Below are 18,654 nucleotides of genomic sequence, written 5' to 3' on the forward strand. Positions count from 1 at the left end.
CTTCTCCCCACCCCATACCAATCCCCAGCAAAGTGATACCCAGGCAGGAGGAATAAGGGATATCAGCTGGTCCTAGGAAGTCAGTCTCCCAAAACAGATGCAGTGTAAGTCAGTGCAGGATGTACCAATGCTACATTTATTTTGTTATGTCACAGATCTCACAAGCTCTCAAAAAATTACCCAGAACTGAATGTTTCTGTAAATAAATCAAACCTTGCTGATTGCAGCATAGAGGCAGAAAGGCCTGAGATTTGAGAAGGTAAATTTCATATATGCAGGTTTTAAAAAAACAAACAAAAACCCACCACAGAAAGAATTTCTGTTTTGAACATGTAGACAATACATATAATTCATGAATAAAGGAAAATAGCTTTTCTTGTTGCTCCCATTTGTTAAGGACTCGTAACTCTTTTCTTTCCCTTGGAGAGCTATTTACAGAAAATAGAGTCCAGGGTGCTGGTGGTCTATATACTTTCCCCTTCATAAGTGGTTTCCCAGCCACATCCTCTCTTGAGTGTCTGGCTCTGACTGGCAGTGAGGTGGGTCAGCCCTCCCTCCTGCCCACCCTGTGCCTCTAGGTGGGAGGAGGCAGCTTTGCAGCCTGGCACTCAGCGAGCGTGGTTGAGGAGAAAGCACCACAGGTTTTGGTTCGGTTGTTGATGAAGACAGAGATCTCAGTCTGCCAGAAGTACACCCTAATGGCTATGTCAAGAGTGGTCCTTTCCCCTCCTCTTCTGTTTTAGGTAGCTCTGGTTCCTTTGCATCAGCTCAGCAAGAGTGCAGAGGCCATGGCCAAAATAGCTAATAGCCCTCAGGCTAAGATTCATCTTTTAAAAGTGCAAAACAAGTTTTACAAGAAAGTTGTTGCTTTTACTGAATTTTGTGGGAAGTCCTAGGCTATTGATTGCATAATGTGGAATTAGAGCGTAACGGCAGATGGCCATTGGGGAAGTACATGGAAGTATTTCTCCACTGGTTCCTAAAAGCAGATGAGGCTTTGTGGTAGGTTTGACATCACACTAACTTGTACCTTTTTTGAAAAATGAGGTGCTGTGGTTGCAGAGAAGTAGCATTTTGGTTCTTGAGGAACCACACCTAACCCAGGGTGCCAGCAGTCTCCCTCGTCAACAAATAGTTGAATGAGATTTCTGAATAGAAGGTTTTAGTGCCCCAGTTTCAGATTTAGATGCCTAACTTCTGCTGCTTGAGAGTCCGACATCACATATGTCTTCTCCTCAGCTCTGTTTCAGGGGGCTGTTATTTATGCACAGATAAATTTTTTCAATCCAAAAATCTCAGTGTATACACATGAATAGTTGCAAAGCCAAAATCAACTCCACACAGTTCTACTGTTGTCAATTGCATTACATGGATCTATATTCTTAAACTGTGGGCTGAATAGCTTTTGGCATGTTCTGCACAGGCTTCTTACGGAAGATTATTAAATGCAATTAATAAAAGCCTGCTAGAAAATCTTTTCAGCTGTAAAATACTGAAAAATAATTCAGCTTCTTTACAAAATGGTGCAATGTGGCACTTAGGGATGTGGTTTAGTGGTGGACTTGCCCGTGCTAGGTAGTTGGACTCAATGCTCTTATAGGTCTTTTCCAACCTAAACAATTCTATGATTCGATGAATCATAAACTGAGAATTCTGAATGAAATTCCCAGCTGGGAATTTAAAAGCATATATCTATCCCATTCACTTTTTCACTACTCCTTTTTGTTGTCCACAGTGAGAACTGGTCCATTGCTAAAGGCAGATAGCAGATGGTAAACCTCCACTGCCATATGACTCTGCTATTACCCATTCCTCTGCATACCTAATCTAATAAATTGAGCGTAATTGACTGTAAGTGTTCACCCTACATACGAATGCATGCTAGCACATTATACCTCTAACAAGAAGACTAAGCAGACTCTTGGAGCTGATGCTGCGTTTCCCATGTCTATTTACTTACACAATGTAGATAGTCAGGATAATTTAAATGTGAGGTTCAATAGGGAAAGTAAGCTTCTCATAGCACTGACAAAACTCCGCTTCCATCAGCTCCTCCAATCCAAAATTAAACAGTTTATCAGACTTACCCAGTTCTCTTAAACCACAATAAATACCACAAACAGTCAACAAAGTGTATCATCATTTAAAAAAAACCAAACACCATGGGTTTAATTCATATAATTTCATTGTCATTGAATATATCTTTGTATTATCACTTTCAGCTTGTAACATAACAACCCAAATACTTTCTTAATTTTTTAATTTTTAATTTCATTTCTTTCTTCAACACTACTTTGACAGCTCTCAAAAGAGGTTAACTTGCATGTTTTTCAGTCTCTAAATCAATGACTCCGCGCAGGAAAACATGTAAGCACATGTTTATTTTTAAGCTCAAACTTCAATCCTAGTGCTTTTAGTGAAATTCAAGTATGTGTTGAAGTGCACTCCTGAATGAGGGCACTTTTCTCAACCGAAAATCATCTTTCTCTGGATTAAAGTGAGAGATTCACATGGACATCAAAGAACACTGATGCATTCCAGGCTGATCATCAGCTGTATCCTGACTAGTACTGATTCTCTTTGGAGTCCTCATTTATCTGACCATTATTTAGTACTCACTGTTTACTATGGTCTTGCAGGCCTCGTCTAGATAATGGTATTATTTTGTTAGGTCTTATGTCAATGCAAAACATATCCTTACACTATCACAGCTACAACACTGTGATTTTAGTACTCCAAAACATTTCCCTTTAAGCTGAAAATCTACTGAATTATCATGGCTTAACAAGTTACTGTGGACCAAGTGAGCCATGATAACAATCCACATGAATGCTTTTAGTCCATGGTAAACCTGAAGTGATATGACTTGGTGTAGCTTTTAATGCAAGACAGTACCTTGCATTTGCTGCAATCAGACCCGAGTTACTTAGCTGCCACCATTCAATGCATATATCAAGCTAATCCTTTTTTTGTGCTAGAAAAATGTGAGTCTTCCAGTTTGTCAATATAATTGAAATAGTGTAATCTTCCTAGTTATAGTATATTTAGTACAATATCTATTTAGCACATTTAATTATAGCATAAGTAAACCAGCATATATTTCCAATCTGAATTCACAATTAGTATAAAAAAGTTTTATACCAGTACAGCTGTTTTCAGAGGGAAGACTAAAAACTACCCCGTGTACTTCCACCTGGAAGTGTAGCCACATTCCTTCTAAAAGTGTTTCTCACTAATTATTTCAGTGTCTAAAACCTGCAAATGAAAATTAGCTCACTAAAAAAACTACCAGAGAAGAATGCTGTTATATATAGAAGCAGTCATGGTAACTTTAGTTAAGATTATTCACAATTACCCTCTAAATTCCTGGGTTTGGTTGTTTCTAACTTCACCAAATGTAAGTTATCCAAGCTCTGATTTTTCCAACCCTAATTTTTTTTATGTTGTATGTATACTTCAGGTTGAATTACAAGCAAATTAATAAAATCATGTTGAGAAATATAGCTGTTCTGAGAACATTATTACAAGAAAATAAACTTAATTTGCCATGTAAGAACAGAACAGATCTGTTGAAAAATCCTGCTATTTCTTTGCCTGGACAGCTGAATACTGTCTTCCTCCCTCCCACCTCTTGAGCCAGCTGCGCTGCAGTGGCACCTGTGAGCCTGGGAGTTTGTTTAAAGGGGTTTACCCTGGCACTGCTTTTCTCCTCCAGCAGTTTGCAGACATTTCTATTGCAGATTTGGCTATTCCTGCTTCAGCTGTGGCACAAGCCCAACCTTGGGATAGTCGTATTCATTTATTATTTGGGAGACTGCCAATGCTCTGGCATGCAAGCCACAGAAGCGAAACCAGAATAGAACTTTATGAAATTAAGTGAGTTAATTAAATCCTATGCATTTAATCCAAGTTCATTAGCAGTGAGGGGGCACTTTTCTAGCCTATGGGCTTTCTCTTTGTTAATTTGCGAAGAGCTGTTACACCAATGGCAATAGAATTTTATAAAATGGTTATACATTTCTGAGTTGAAAGCATTTTATGTAAGTCACTACCAGTGCATACTTGGCACATGAAAGTTACTGCCAGCAACTTCTGTCATAATGAACACAGCGACATTTATGAGGTACCACAAAGAGATAAAGTAAGTGTAACTTCTTCTCATCTTCGCAGCAATTCATTTCACAGAAGTACATTAGCAAAGGTGGGTCTGAAGGAATGATTGAAATGGCCTTACAAAATCAGATCAGGGAGGATTTTCTCTATGTGTGAGCAGTCTTTGCTGAGTTAATTTAGATAATTGGTGAGGGCAGCCACTCCACAAAGCACTGCATGAATTACCATGTCAGCACTTGCTGGGTTTTCTGGGGATATATCCCATGGCTCTTTCACTCCATTAAGAAGAATTACCCTGTGATCCCAATGAACTGTGGGAAGATGTTTCCTTCTGAACAACTCTAGAAGACTGTCTGCACTGAAGTTGTTTAGTTCTATTCCAAATCCTGAAGGGATGCTTATTAAGGTTTTTTGTCTAGGCCCCTGGGCAGGTTAGCTAGCTATGGCTGAGAGCAGCATCATTCCCGTGACAGGGAGGGAATACTGCTTATGAAAAAAGTGTTTAGGGAGAATACCTAAGTCAGTCTCACTCTTTCAGGGTAATTCATGTAATTCTTGCGTTAGTATTTCTATGAGGACATATCTTAGGAAGCCCTGTCACCAGGAAGCCCAAGCCCATGTACAGATAAACCTGAGGAACAAACAGGCGAGGCTGGCATCTGTAACAGCAAAACAGAAGCTGCGGGGCATGGGATGGGAGGAAGCAGGTGATGAAGAACAAGTGCCGGGAAATACAGTTGTTGCTTTTCTGAATCAGAAACAAAACACATGCCAATATTGGGCAAGGTGATAGCTGTACCAACCAAACAACATTCATTAAAGTATGCATTTGGGTTAAGCCCACCCTGAAAATCATGGAATTTCCTACCTTTTTCCAGCATCTTCTTGTTACTGTACGTGTGATCAGAGGTCACAAATATGAGCACAAATGAAATACAGGCAATGTAATTGTTTAAAGTCTTGTAAGTTAGGAAGCCAAAGCATGATTTTCTTTGTACCCATGCATGCCTTTGATGTCAGCTGAATGTATACATAAGCCCAGTTTTGACTTGAGTGTTAACATACATTTCTTTCCAAGGAGGAATGTAGGGCTAAGATCAGGCTAGTTGCTTAGTAACCTCTGATCAAAAACCCAGCCACAAATCAGAAACCCTTCTGCTTGGTTGTCTGTTTGCCTTGCATGATACTAAGTGAACAGCCATTTTTTCCTAATGAAAAAAAAAAAAAAAAAGACGAATAGCTGTTTCTTATCTAGGATTTTGCAGTGATGGCACTCAGAACTTTGTAAGGCCAGGACAATTAATCCAATAAATCAAAAAGTGCCTTATTAAACATTCTTTTGATTAGAAAGGGAAAGCTGGAGGAATTCTCATATCACCAGTTTCAAGACAGACGACGACTCTGGACTTTTTCCTGCAAGGGAGGTGAGTCATCCTCTCATTCCTGCCTAGGATCCTCCTAATCTATGTGCCATCCCTATGCATGGCAGTTTACTGTGTCTGTGCCAGAATGAATGTCAGTTTGCCTGCTAGCTTTCAACTAAACATCCAGTCTCACTTTTTTCCCACTGACATTAATGCTTTTTTCCCCCATTGTTAATGGTTGTCCCCTGTCTGCGAACAGGGTACAGAGAACAGTCTGTGAATCTCATATTTCTAGAGCAGTTAAATAAGCGTAAGAATTTTTCATTAGAAAGGAGGCATTAAATCTTGGCCACCTAGAGGGAGCTGCCTTATTTCTGATCCACAAGTAAGTGCAGGAACAGAGGAGAGTGGGAAAAGTCTCCCTTTTCATTGCAGCAGTGCCAGGATCATGTCTATGACAGTCAAGATTTTAAAGCATGTGGATAAGAAGGACTATTCTACCTAACCCCTGCCTAACCAACTTCTGTACCGAACAGGACAAGAAAAGTGGTCAGAAAATGAGCAACCATACCCCCAATCCTCATGTGCTGCTGCTGTGCTAGATGCCATTTCAGTTGCCTGTGCTGGATCTGTGCTCTGTGACTTTCCCATCACACAACCCCGCTCAACAGGTAGCCACAGAAAATTAAATAGTGAAGTGAGCATCCTTTATAGAAGAAAAAGGAATGACATAGACTTTATTTCATAATATTTTTCCCAATCTTTTTGTCTCCTTTGGGGTCTATGTGTGTGTATGTTGTGAGAGTAGAAGATTTTGATTTTGTTCTTACCTTTAAGACAACCTTTAGAAATAAGTGTGGAAATATATACCTTAGCTGCATGTAATGATGAATTCCCACTAATTCCCAGATGGATGATAAATTCATCCCCAGATGGATGATGAGTTCTCACTAACTTGGATAGGAGATAAACTGCCTGAATACTTTAAAAAGTTTAAACCCACACGACCTAATTAAAAAAAAAAGAAAAAGATGACAAAAAAAGATAAAACTTGATGATTAAAACTATCTTTTCTGTCAGTGGACTCTGAGGTGTGAAACTCAGGATTTATGACTTCACAATGGATGACAGAAACAGTCTGGGAAGGACTTTGAGAGGGTCTGTTGCCATGCTGCTGGCCAAAGTAGAATGAAGTACACCACAAGGATTCCCATTAGACATTTGCCTAACATGTTTTTTCAAGGTTACGCACTGGACTTCTTATAGCCCTGCAGTGCATTCCACCATATCTCCTTGCTTGCCACAAGAACCATTTTTCTACTGCCCAAATTTCATTTGCAGTTCAAGACTATTACTGAGTCCAGGAAAAAGGAAAGACTAATTCTCTGCTCTGCAGTAGTGTCTCTCCTCACATGTCTCCTCTCCTCTTCAGACTAAACAAGCAAAATCTTTCAGCCTTTCTCTTATTGGCCATGTTTCATACCGCCACTATCATCCACTTCCTTCTCCTCTGGGCTCTCCATGTGCTTGTGAAAGTTTGCATGTGCCTAATGCAGCTGCTCCCAGCCAGGGCAGCCAGACATCTCTGGGGATGGCAGGGAATGTGCTCAGGGTCCTGACAGTTACATGTACCTTTACAGATCTTAGTATGCTGCTGTGTATCTTTGAGGGGACAGCTTGCACTTCTAGTGTGTACAAAAGCAGAGGTTTCTCCTGTGGACTCTTCTCCCTTTTGCTCAAAGTCCATGTGAAACTGAAAGTCCAGTTCCCTTGGGAGCCGGCCCTGGCACTTCTGATATGCCACCCACAAACACATGCAGGAGAAAAAGATCAACTATCGACAGGCATTTAGCAAACTGGAAAAAAAAATCATAGAATGGTTTAGCTTGGGACTTTAAAGATCACTTAGTTCCACCCCCCCTGCCATAGGCAGGAGCATCTTCCACTAGATCAGGTGGAAGCCCCATCCGTAGGTTTTTAACCACATGTGATTTTCCCTCCTAACCAAAGACTTGGATCTCTGGCTTGGTTTCAGTGTTACAACACTGTCTTGCTTACATAATTTTTGAAATTGGTCTGGCTTACAGTAGTCTTAAAACATACATCTTTGCACAAAGAATACCATGCAAAGGGGTGTATGTTTATTGCAGTCACACAGGATGAGTGGCATATAGTTAACGTGAAACATCCACACTCATGAGCTGCCTGATTGTGGAGACACCTGAAATTGATCCTAAAGGTACACCAGGTGCTGGAAGGTTTTGTTCTTGGTCAGATCCGTAAGCACTTTGGTTGTGACAAGGCTGAATATCAAGGCTGAACGGCTCATGCTCACATTCCTGAAACTATGGGTGAGGTTTCTTTCACCTAAACTTGGAGGTCTGCATCCCAGTAACAGTTCACCCTACATACTTTTTACGGTTAACAGAGTAACATAGGCACTTCTAGTGCTCACAGTGAGATGAACCATCCCTTGGAGGAGTCTATTTCTCAGACAACAAAAACATTTAGATGACTCACTCTACACCAAGATCCGTACTTGGCCACCTGAAAAGCAATTCCTCCTGTGTTCTCTGAAGGCTGCACCTACTAAGCATTCCCAAGGAACATGGGGCCAATCCTGCAGCATGGGATGCCTCCAGCTCAGCACCTGCACACACACATGCAGTCTGGTGACTGTGAAGCAAACCTTCATCTGTGAAGATCAGTTACGCACCAGCTTCAGGCCTTCTTCAAGCTGGTAAACAGTGTCGGGAGAGAGCACCATGTTGTAAACCGAGGCAAAACCTCAGCCAGGAGAGGCCCGTGTGCTAGCACAGCTGCTTAAGGCGCTCGAGTGTGCAGTTACACGGGGAGAAACAGGTAGATCCGAGCCAGATGCGCCTACTCGAAGCAGAGCAGCGGATGCCGGCCGTAGGCGCCGGCGTTGCGGCGGGGGAGCCTGTCTCTGTCAGGCACTGACCTCCGCTGGTGGCTTTCCCAATTACAAGCTAGGTTCCCACGCTCCTGCCTGCAATTGCATCAACCGTTTCAATAGGGCAGGGATTCCTAAATCTCTCCCGAAGTTTGACTTGAAATCCAGGGAGATCCCGGTGTACAACAGAGCAGTAACCCCGACGCGTCCTTAGATGGTCCCAGGCTTGTCACAGTACCTGTGGCTCGCTTTCACAAAAGCAGTCTTGGGGGAAAAAATAAATCAATCATGAACTGTTACAAGCCCAGACCCCCAAACTGGTTCTTTGCCTTTTTAATCATGATATTAACAGTAGGTAAATGGCCACATCTTATGTCTTATTCATTAGGCAGAAAACCATAAGAAATACAACTTTCTGCACTGTGGTGATTCAGGTTGAGGAATGCAATGCTTTCTTTATCTCTGAGGATTTTAGAGCACTTTATGAACACATAAAACCACTGTACAAACAAAAGTTCTCCTCTCCCTTCCCTACATGCTTGCTCATGTGTGCCATATCAGCACCAGTGTTCAAGATGGGCAAGAAAGTAATGTGCTTTTACTGCTACCACTCACACAGTAGAAGCCTAAAAGGATCAGCCTCTGCCAAGACTGTGACTGGCATAAAATGGGAAGCCCTCAGGTGCCAAGTTACTCCTCTATTACTCACAGATGAACTCATGAACTTTGTGGGATTTACTGGAAAATTATCGACAGAACAAGCCAAGCGATACAGCTTGAGTGGTAAGGTGATGACCGGCGGGTGAGGATGGGTATCGACATGTTAAGACTGACCTGTGCCTGAGAACTCTGTCAGACACTGTTTGTGATCTGCCTCTCTTGCCACTAAATGCCTTACTTTGCCTTTACATTCCATGTAAGGGAATGACTGGACTGAAAGGAAAGGAATTTATAGAGCTAATATGGGGGAGAGAAAAAACCCTGCAAGACACGTGGATTTCAAAGACAGAGTCTTAAGTGGAGAACCACAGTGTTTGAGCATACTTCTGGATTTGCCCCTACCTGATCCTGCTGTGCCACAGCTACAGGAGTTGTTATGTTGTTGTGAACCCTGTGGCTTTGCTATTCCTCCACTTAAGTAAGGAACAGCTGGAGCAGTGGAAATTGTCTACACGTGGCAGACTGGAAAATTGAGACTGAACAGAGATATGGGTGTTGTATATTGACAGGCAGTGTCTCTTGCTGATTTTACCTGCTTTCTCTCAGCTGTTCTTCTCTTTTTCTGTAATTTTTCCTAAATCCAGGGAGCTTGCTAAATACAATCTTTGTAAAAAGCATCATTGTATCTATGAGAAACAGAGCTGGCTCTTGGCAGAAGCAAAGTAGAGAGCTACTAAGGAGCAGATAGATGGGCACAGTGCATAAAGTACAGCCCAATGGCTACATTATCTAAGCCCGGTTGCTCTTGCTGCTGCAGGGGAAGAAGGGGAATGTGCCAGCAGCAGAGGTAAAGGGCCCTCTCTGCACCAGCTGTTGCCATCCCTTGCATCTCCCCTCCCTCCACCAACAGCTGGGAAGCCACAACTCTGGAGCACCCATCTCTGCCACAGCCTCCCTCTCCCCTGCCAGAAGCACCCCAGCCCAGGCCTCTTTGCCTGTATTGCTGTAAGACCTTGAGCTCATGTTGACCAGAATCTATATACATGGAGTATCAAGGCTCTATCAGTGCATCCCAACTAAAAGTCTGTTTACAAATAATTCTGGAGCATTACCTACATTAGAGGCAATAGTCATTCTGCTGTACTATTTATTAGGCTAAAGGATAATTCCTGTATCTACCTTAGAACAAGTCCACACACTGGAATACAGCAGTGTGTTAGCTCCAGTTTAATCCCATACAGGCTGATAGCGTCTACGTGACACAGGGCAGGATGAACAAGCAGCATGGACTAGTTAGACCTGTTTCTTCATCAGATATCATTTGGGAGGTGCTTCTTCAGGAGCCCCTATGAGGAGCCATGTTCTCCTCCTGTGCTCCATTTCAAAGATGCCCCTATGGCTGTGTTTAGTGGTCAGAGCACACAGGCACTGAGCCACCTGATGAGGTGGAAGCCAAAAAAGGGTTCCAACCAGAGGGTGTCTGTAGGACACCAATACCCTTGTACTCTGCCCTTGCACTCTGATGTTCCTCAAGCAGAACAGCAATTCCTTCTGCAGTGACTGTCACAGTAAAGCTGGCAGTCTTAAGCAAAAATAACATGAAAAAGGAAGTAGATCACTTGCATAAAAACCATAGCATCCAAATATCTATTAAGACTTCATTTATACACATGAGCACTATCTATGCCTAGCATTCAAGGACACTCCCACCCATCTGAGGTGTGCTCGACTGATTTCCTTTACAAGAGTTAATAGTCTGTTCTTTGGCACTTGCTCAGGTATCTCCATAGTATTCAGTGCCCCACTAATATCTGTTATGGGGGATCTACATGAGACAGTAGTTCTGTGAGTACCAAGGCATAGAAAGCCTGCCATCTTCCACTTTTTGTCCTGTGTTTTCTGGATCTTCTACGGTAGCATACCGATTTCCTCTTCTTGTTCCATACAGCCAACGCTGCAATATTCCCAGGTTCTCTTTTTTCACCCAAACCATCTCCGTACTCCATTTTCTCCTCTGCTTTCCTGAGACACTTAGCTCCCTCCTATTTTGCCTAAGGCCTCCTGCTACACTCAGCTCTCATGCTTTCTGTAGCTATCTTGTAGTAGTTCTATTCCAATTGTTTTACATGATGGCTGTGCAAGATACATTATATACTGTGGCAGCTTCAAAGTCTAGGTGTGCTACTTAGTCAACTGTCTGACAGGTATACCAGAAAAAAGTAACAGCTGAACTTAATGGAGCAAAAAGCACTATCTGCTCACTAGTTTTCAAGAAACCTGTGGGACACAAGATTTTTAAGATGCCACGCTACCTGTGACATTTCTATGTTATGGCTTAAAGGGTTTAAAAATGTGATGATGACAGTGTGGCTGCACAAGCCTTATCTCTATGAAATCTGACTAAAACCCAAAAGCCATTCTGGAGCAGCAGATGGCAGTGATAATGGTGGCATCAGATCAAAGCTAGTATAAGGTAGACTCTGTACTTGTCATTGCTGCTGGCAGCTGCTGCTCTCTAGGTATGGATATTCTACTACAGCAAATTCTTAAATGGCAAGGCTACTGGGAAGTTATGCCTTGCAAACTCCACTAGTCAGAGTGAACAATCATAGTAACAAGTCACTAGGAATTAGTCCACAATGCCTAAAGCATCTCGGAGAACTTGGCATGTCCCTTAACAGCACAGAGTGAACCCACACATGACAGATCATTCCCTGACCCAGAGAATGGGATCTGCCTTCTCCCTGGGACCTGGAGAAGGGGATCTTCCCCCTGGCCTGCGGCAGGGCAGACCTGATTCCTGTCTCTGGAAAGGTCTGAAATCCACATGACTTCAGGGCCTGAATTTTCAAAGGATAAGTGTTGCTGATTTTCACTTAAACTTGGGCTCAGAAAGACCAAAGCTGCGTTTGAAAAAGAAATTTAGAGTCAGTTAAGAACCCTTGAAAAAATTACCCTTGTGCCTGGCTCTGTCTTGCCTAAACACAGCAAGTCATGAAAAACAGTCTGGTGTTTTGAGAGCCTCTATTTTTTTTTCCATAATTTAATATATTGTTTACATTTAATTTTCTTTAATTTTTTAAATCTTTGATTTCTTTAATCTTAAATCTTTAATTTTCTAAATCTTTCAAGATGTTGCCACTTCAGACAGAAGGGAGATTGTTGCAACTGAACATAATGCATATACATAGAAATGTAAAACCAGAGCTAAGCTAATATAGATTAACTTTATAGCCATAGAGAGAAGTAAGAATTTTTAATATATGATCCGCCTAAGGGAGGGGAGTCACAGCCTTTTCCAACGGCCAGCTCTCTGAGCTCTGTCACTTCACACTCAGACATAGCAGTCTTTGACAATTGGAAAGACAATGGAATATCTTTTCTCTTGTGTACTTTCTTCTTTGTTTTTGACCTAACCAGTCTCCCGCCTTGCTTAGTTCAGGTTGTGTCTAGAGTCAGATACTGGCTCCTGACCTAGAGGTAACCAGAAGAGATGTAGTGGCCTTGTTTCTGATGTGATTCTCCTGCTCGTTAGTCTTTCAGTTCTCCCTCCCAGAGATGCAAAGTACAAACAAATAATATTTATGAAAGCAGCAGGACCAATGCAGCCTGGTTTTCTACGGATTAATGTTGCAAGGTGCGGGTTCTCTGTTGCGTAGTAAGAGTACTGAGATGGCAGCTGCCGGCTCTTCCTGAGCTGTAGGCTCGTACAGCCTCCCTCTATGTTAGACTACCTATCTCCTCAAAACATGCTTAAAATGGTTAACTTCGACACCTCTGATCTATTAGTTGAATTGGTCAGAGTCAGACAGTGGCCAGAAGAGACAGAGAGATGTTTATATGTATAAGCACAGAGCCGTATGACTTAACCTTAATTTGCCTAAACAGTCAAGCCCAAAGCGGTAAGGGTAGAGTTACACCAAAGGCATGTCACAAATCATTTGGCTGTGATTATTCAAGGTCAGGTGCACACACATAGTTTTTTGTGATCATGCCTGCATGAGGAGTTTGCACTTGCCTGGCTCAACAGCCTAGCTGGAACACTGCAAATCCCAAACTGAAATAATCCACTGAAGTAAGAGTCACTTTTAATTTTAAGCTGGGGCAGCTTTATGGAGATACGAAGTCTGAGAAACTGCCCAAGGACACGACGGCTGCTGCTGCCAAGAGAGGCTGGCAAGCGGCTCCTCGCAGGCAGTGCAGTTACAACCTCACAGCCAGGATCTGCCTTTACAGTGTATGCTCTTAACCCCTGCATTAAGTTACGCTGACGTCTGCCTCCCTGGGAAAAGCAGAAGCAAGTCTGCAGACAGAGCTGTGTTGCTACAGCTGTTAGCGGCCGTGAGGAAAGTGAAAACTTTCAGCACGCAAATGCCTTTCCAGCTTTAAAACAAAAGCAGAGAGCCTCCGAGCTAAGCCCGGGTTCGACCTGCTGTTCCGAGTGCAATCAGACGTGCACGGGAGCGGCCAGAAAGAAATGCAGTACCTGTGAAACGCGTCGGCGCGCGCGCAGCGTTAACGGCCAGGAAAGCGGTAAGCAGCAGCGAGTAACGGGGGGGCCCGCAGCCAGGGGCACCGCCGCGGGCTGCCCGCTGCCCCGCAGCGCTCCCGCAGCTACCGCCCGGCCTTCCGCAAACGCCCCGCCCGCGGCCGGCATGGAGACCCCCGGCGGCGTAGCTATGGGGGCGTGGCTATGGGGGCGTGGCTATGAGGGCGGGACTCCGGGGCGGGGCTCCGGGGGCGTGGCTATGAGGGCGGGACTCCGGGGGCGGGACTCCGGGGGCGGGGCTCCGGGGGCGGGACTCCGGGGGCGGGGCTCCGGGGGCGGGACTCCGGGGGCGGGGCTCCAGGGCGGGGCTCCGGGGGCGGGGCTCTGGGGGCGGGGCTCCGGGGCCGGGCTCCGGGGGCGGCAGCTCCGGGGGAGGGGCCGGGCCGAGGCACCCCCTGGCGGCAGCAGGCGGGGCAGCGCCCCGCGGCAGCTCAGCAGCGGGGGCGGCGCCGCGAGTGGCGGGGCGGCGGTGAGGGGCGCCGGCACTTCGGGGCTCCTGGTGCAGCGCGGCGCTTTGTTGCAGCACCCAGAAAACGAGCTGCTGCTTCGTGGGGAAGTGCCCCGGGGGCCCGGCTGAAGGTTTTGGGTGCAGCAGGGTCTTGAGCATGAGCGGTGGGACTGCTAGCGCGTCCCCTCACCGCTGCGTGTTAGCTTGCTGCGCATCCAACCGAGACAAAACAAGCACGAAATCATACTCATCCACGTCTTTTAAAGAATATTCATTTACTTACAGCTGACTAAGATGCGAGAAGAAAGACAAGCGTACTGATAAATGCCAGCTTCACATAACTGAGTTATTACCCAAGCCTTAATGCAAACCTGGGAAGCCTGATTTCATTTTTGGGGGGGTTGCTCCAACACTCAGTTCCTCACAGCTCCTGTCTAACTGAACACAGAACGGCTCCGGTATCCAGCAGAGCAGCCAATGCCAGGCTTTTTGGAGGATAAGCCTGTGATTTCAGCTGTGTGACAGAAAAATAATGTAAATAGCACAGCCTCTCAGAAACGGAGGAGGGGTCTCTCCACACCAAAGTGCAACTTTGGTAAAGGTCGAATTCCATCCCCAAAGGTACAGAGCTGTATTGCCAGGCATTGTCAGTTCTGCTCTCAGAGTTCTAACTCTGTAATTAGTCTTCCCTCTGAATTTCTATATATAAATCATAATATGTCTATGTATGAATGCATATGTACATGTAGGTATACCTATACTTGGGTTATGTGGGAAGTCGGCATTAGATTTAATTAATTAGTTAAAAATATACTGAAAAAAATGGAAAATATTTTTTTTCCCCATCAGATGTACTACATAATAAAGGGAACATTTATTCCTCAGAAGTTTTATTCCTTAAAGTCATGAACAATTTTTAATCTGCTCTGGTAGATACTTCCAACTGAAAACGTCAATACAGATGTCCATTATTGGTCCTCTATCAAAACATTAAACATCTGTATAAGAACATTTATGTCTTTCCGTAGCCATCGGTTTGATAAAACATCTCTGCTCCAGATGGATTCATTATGGGACAGAGGAAGGTAGGAATTATGGAAGACGCGGAAAGATGAAGAATTAGTGACTGGCTGATAGACAAGACTTTATGAGCACCTGGAAAACTGTTTTAGTTCTAAAGTTCATATAATTATAGACAAATTCTTTAGAGCTCTCCTTGTTTTCCAGTTGTTTTCCCCCAGTTTTACACAGTGCCCTCACCAATGTTAGAGATTTTTGTCATTAGTTTCTATGGGAGTTAATTCTAATCCAGCATGTTGTAAGAACACAAAATATTGGCCCCTAATTTATCATAATTCATACATAATTTCCCAATAAAATGGCCAATAAATCCCAAGTACAGAGAAAATAGAAAAAGAGTAGAATTAATAGGAGGAAAGAAAGTCATTAAACTAGAAAGAAGGCGTAAAGGGGCAGAAAAAATGCTTATTAAAAATCATAGCCTTACATCTGGAATCTGCAAAACATAGTCAATACTGAAAAAATATTAATTTATTGAAATAGGCAGGAAAGTAATATTTTCCTGAACAAAAATGTCATTTACACAAAAGCCAGTGAAATCATTTGATAAAATAAAAAGTTTATTTCCCCTTTCCTTACACTAGGTTATTTGAATCATTAATTAAAAATATTTCAATTAATATGACTTCCTTTAAGTGAGCCACCCCCCAAAAAAAACCCCAACAGCACAACACTCAGCTGAAGGTATTCTTGATCCTTTGTCTGAAGTGACAAATCTGAGGTTCTGCCAGTCACAAAAGTCCCCACAGGGGCACACTCACTGTTACATCATTGAGCTTCAACCTGAAAAAAGATATTGTGTGTGATGCAAAGGCAATAAGATCAATGGCAGGAAAGCCAAAATTAAGGCACAATACCAATTGAATTGATGAAAACACAATCCAGCTAGACTCCCATCAGTACAGAACAAAACACAGATTGAAGGCGGACAGGATGGTGCTCCAGAGACAATCTATATAGCATGCTACGTAACCTAATCATGCAAGAGCTCTTCATCAAAATCTAGTGGCATTTCTTCATAGATTTGTCCTGTGGTGTATTTTGGTTTAATTTTTTAAAATCTGCTAGTCCATTATCTGTTGCTGTCTTTGGTTCAATCACTCTAAATCTCTGGACCAAAACAACCCATCAGACCTTAGCTCCTCTGTCTCTACTTCATTGACTTTTGCTTCATTTTGGTGCCAGGCTTTCCTTTACTTCAGCGATTACTCTGACTCCTGAATTAGATTAAATGGCCCTAGGGACATTCTTCAATGTTCATATTGATGTTCTCTGGAGCTATTCATGGTCCTAATCTATCATCTACTAATTAGTAAAATTAACCTTTTGTATTCAGTACCTTCCACCTAACAAAATCCCTGACACTGCAGCAACATCCCCTGACTGCAGCAACCTGTCATGGATGCTGATATTAATGAATGTGTGTTGTGGTGAGGGTAGGAGACTCTCCGTGTTATTCAAGTCACCCATCACATCCTGTTACATGAGTTTGTTTCCAGGCATTTGATTGGAAATATTTTCATACAGGGAAGTTCAGAGCAAGAGTAGAAAACTATTTTCAGCAAGGAAATGAATTTTTGCCTAGTATTTTCAGTTTTTCATGCTATTTGTGTTTTTTCCTGTTTCTTATCTGACACCTTGAAATCTAACATGTAGAAACAAAGAGCACGTAGCAGTACAAATCAAGTCAGTGAAAACTGAACCCTAGATACAAGTGCTACATAATGTTAAATACTCCACAAAATAAAGTCTTAGTGGCATCCAAAACTAGTGGAAACTTTCAACTCTCAGTGACTCAGTTCACCACCTGTAAAAAATGGACATAAGCCCCCTCTTCCTGTCAGCTCAGAGAGGTATTGTAAAAATAGATTTAAAATTATTGTGAACACTAACAGATGGAAGAACTAGTGCATTGAATAAGCAGACATAAATTAATATTGCTTTGTGTTTTAGGAGACAGTTTGAAAAGAGTCTGTAATGATTAAGGTTTCAGTAGCTTTGATTCTGAAATTTCCTAACCTGTCTTTGAAATGTTGTAGATGATTTTTCAGATGAAGTCTCCTACGTCACATGTAACTATGTATTGTGTGTGCACACTGTTTTAGGCATCATTTTCTCTCTCACACCACAGGCTTCCAGTCTCCTCACTTTCTCATACCTTCAGACATAGACATCTAGTATTGGTGATAGTCCTTCAGAACATTACATTTAACATTATTTCACATATTCTCCACACTTTTGTTTTAAAGGAGCTATATATTTAAGTGCTAACTAAATTGCAGATAACTGATTAGACTAATCAGTGAGCAATGGCAAAACAAGTCCTACCAGTTATTAGAACAATTATAAACTGAGCTTCATGTATAATTTTACATCAGTAAATGATCAACTGCAAACATGTTATTTATTACATTAAAAAACCCACCAACTTCAACTTGCATCTAAAATCTATAGTATAGAAGTAAATAGGAGAAAAATATTTTCAGTGTTATTAAATTGAAACATTTTTGCAACAGAATAGAAGCAAACTAAATTTTTATTCACCTTTTCATTTTGTTTCAGAAGCAAACGTGTCTTTTTCAAAAAGTCTTGAAACCCTTGGGTTTGACGCCTTTTATAATCCAAGTCTCTAGCCATACTATAAGCCCTTGTGATGAATTTTATATATATCAGTGTTACTAACCTTCCTGGATCCTGCTAACCTCTGCATCTCAGTAGCCTCCCAACCACTAAGGTGGATTTAAGCCAGATTTTTTAGCACAGTTGAATGCTAAAACCTGAATGTAGGCTTATCAGCTGTACTGTTAATATAGACTAATTGATGTAGACCTTCTGTATCTTTCCCTGTGTTGTGCTGGAATTAGCTAACATACATTAAACCCAATAATTAACAACAATGACAATTTAGTGTCATCAAAAGAAGGTATTCAACAGATAACCCTCCTCAGCCTTTCTGCTCTCTGGTATCCTTTACTCATTGGACAGTCCTTCCTCTGAATGAATGAAAATTTTGTGGTTCTTTATTTAATTGTGCCATTTTATTCAAGAATGAGTAAGTACAAAAAAATATGGAATTCTTTATCTTCTGTGCTTTGTAATTGATTTGCTTGGTTGATGTTACCACAGTCCTTTGGTTACACTTGTGAAAACTCTTTATGAAGACAAAAGTGGCAAACATTTCCTACATCTCCCCACCAAAAAATCAGTCCTACAGAGACACGTTGAGCCTTTCTTTAAAAATTTAGTCTCATTCTTCAGTTTAAGAAGAAATGGAGATATACAAATTTGCCTTCAAAACAGATTTCACAGTGGCGCCACTTTTGTGCATTTTTTGATGTTATTTACAATTATTTTCAGTACTTTGGTGCTGAGCAATGGTAACAACAGCAGACTGGAAGTGATTCTTGTAAATGTTTGTTTCAGCTGGTGGAAATACAATGAAGTTGTTAAAATCTGGAGATTTGGTTTTTTGGTCTCAATTATGGGATTTATTTAAGAGTTCTGAATCCAAGAATTTATCCCTTCT

At 42.2% G+C, this 18,654-nt stretch overlaps 1 protein-coding gene across 1 annotated transcript in view; it reads right to left on the minus strand.

Annotated features, from left to right (window-relative positions):
• CXADR (CXADR Ig-like cell adhesion molecule) overlaps nucleotides 1-13,681 on the minus strand; it is a 74,045-nt gene extending 60,364 nt beyond the window's left edge. Inside the window, exons 1-2 of the mRNA XM_055701946.1 lie at nucleotides 13,538-13,681; nucleotides 1,961-2,052 (exon numbers count right to left, since the gene is read on the minus strand). The gene's annotated coding sequence lies outside the window, so the exon portion shown is untranslated. The remainder of the gene's footprint in view (nucleotides 1-1,960; nucleotides 2,053-13,537) is intronic.
• Between the last annotated feature and the right edge of the window lie 4,973 nt (nucleotides 13,682-18,654).

The sequence above is a fragment of the Falco cherrug genome, chromosome 2, assembly GCF_023634085.1.
Source record: "Falco cherrug isolate bFalChe1 chromosome 2, bFalChe1.pri, whole genome shotgun sequence".
Lineage (NCBI taxonomy): Eukaryota > Metazoa > Chordata > Aves > Falconiformes > Falconidae > Falco > Falco cherrug.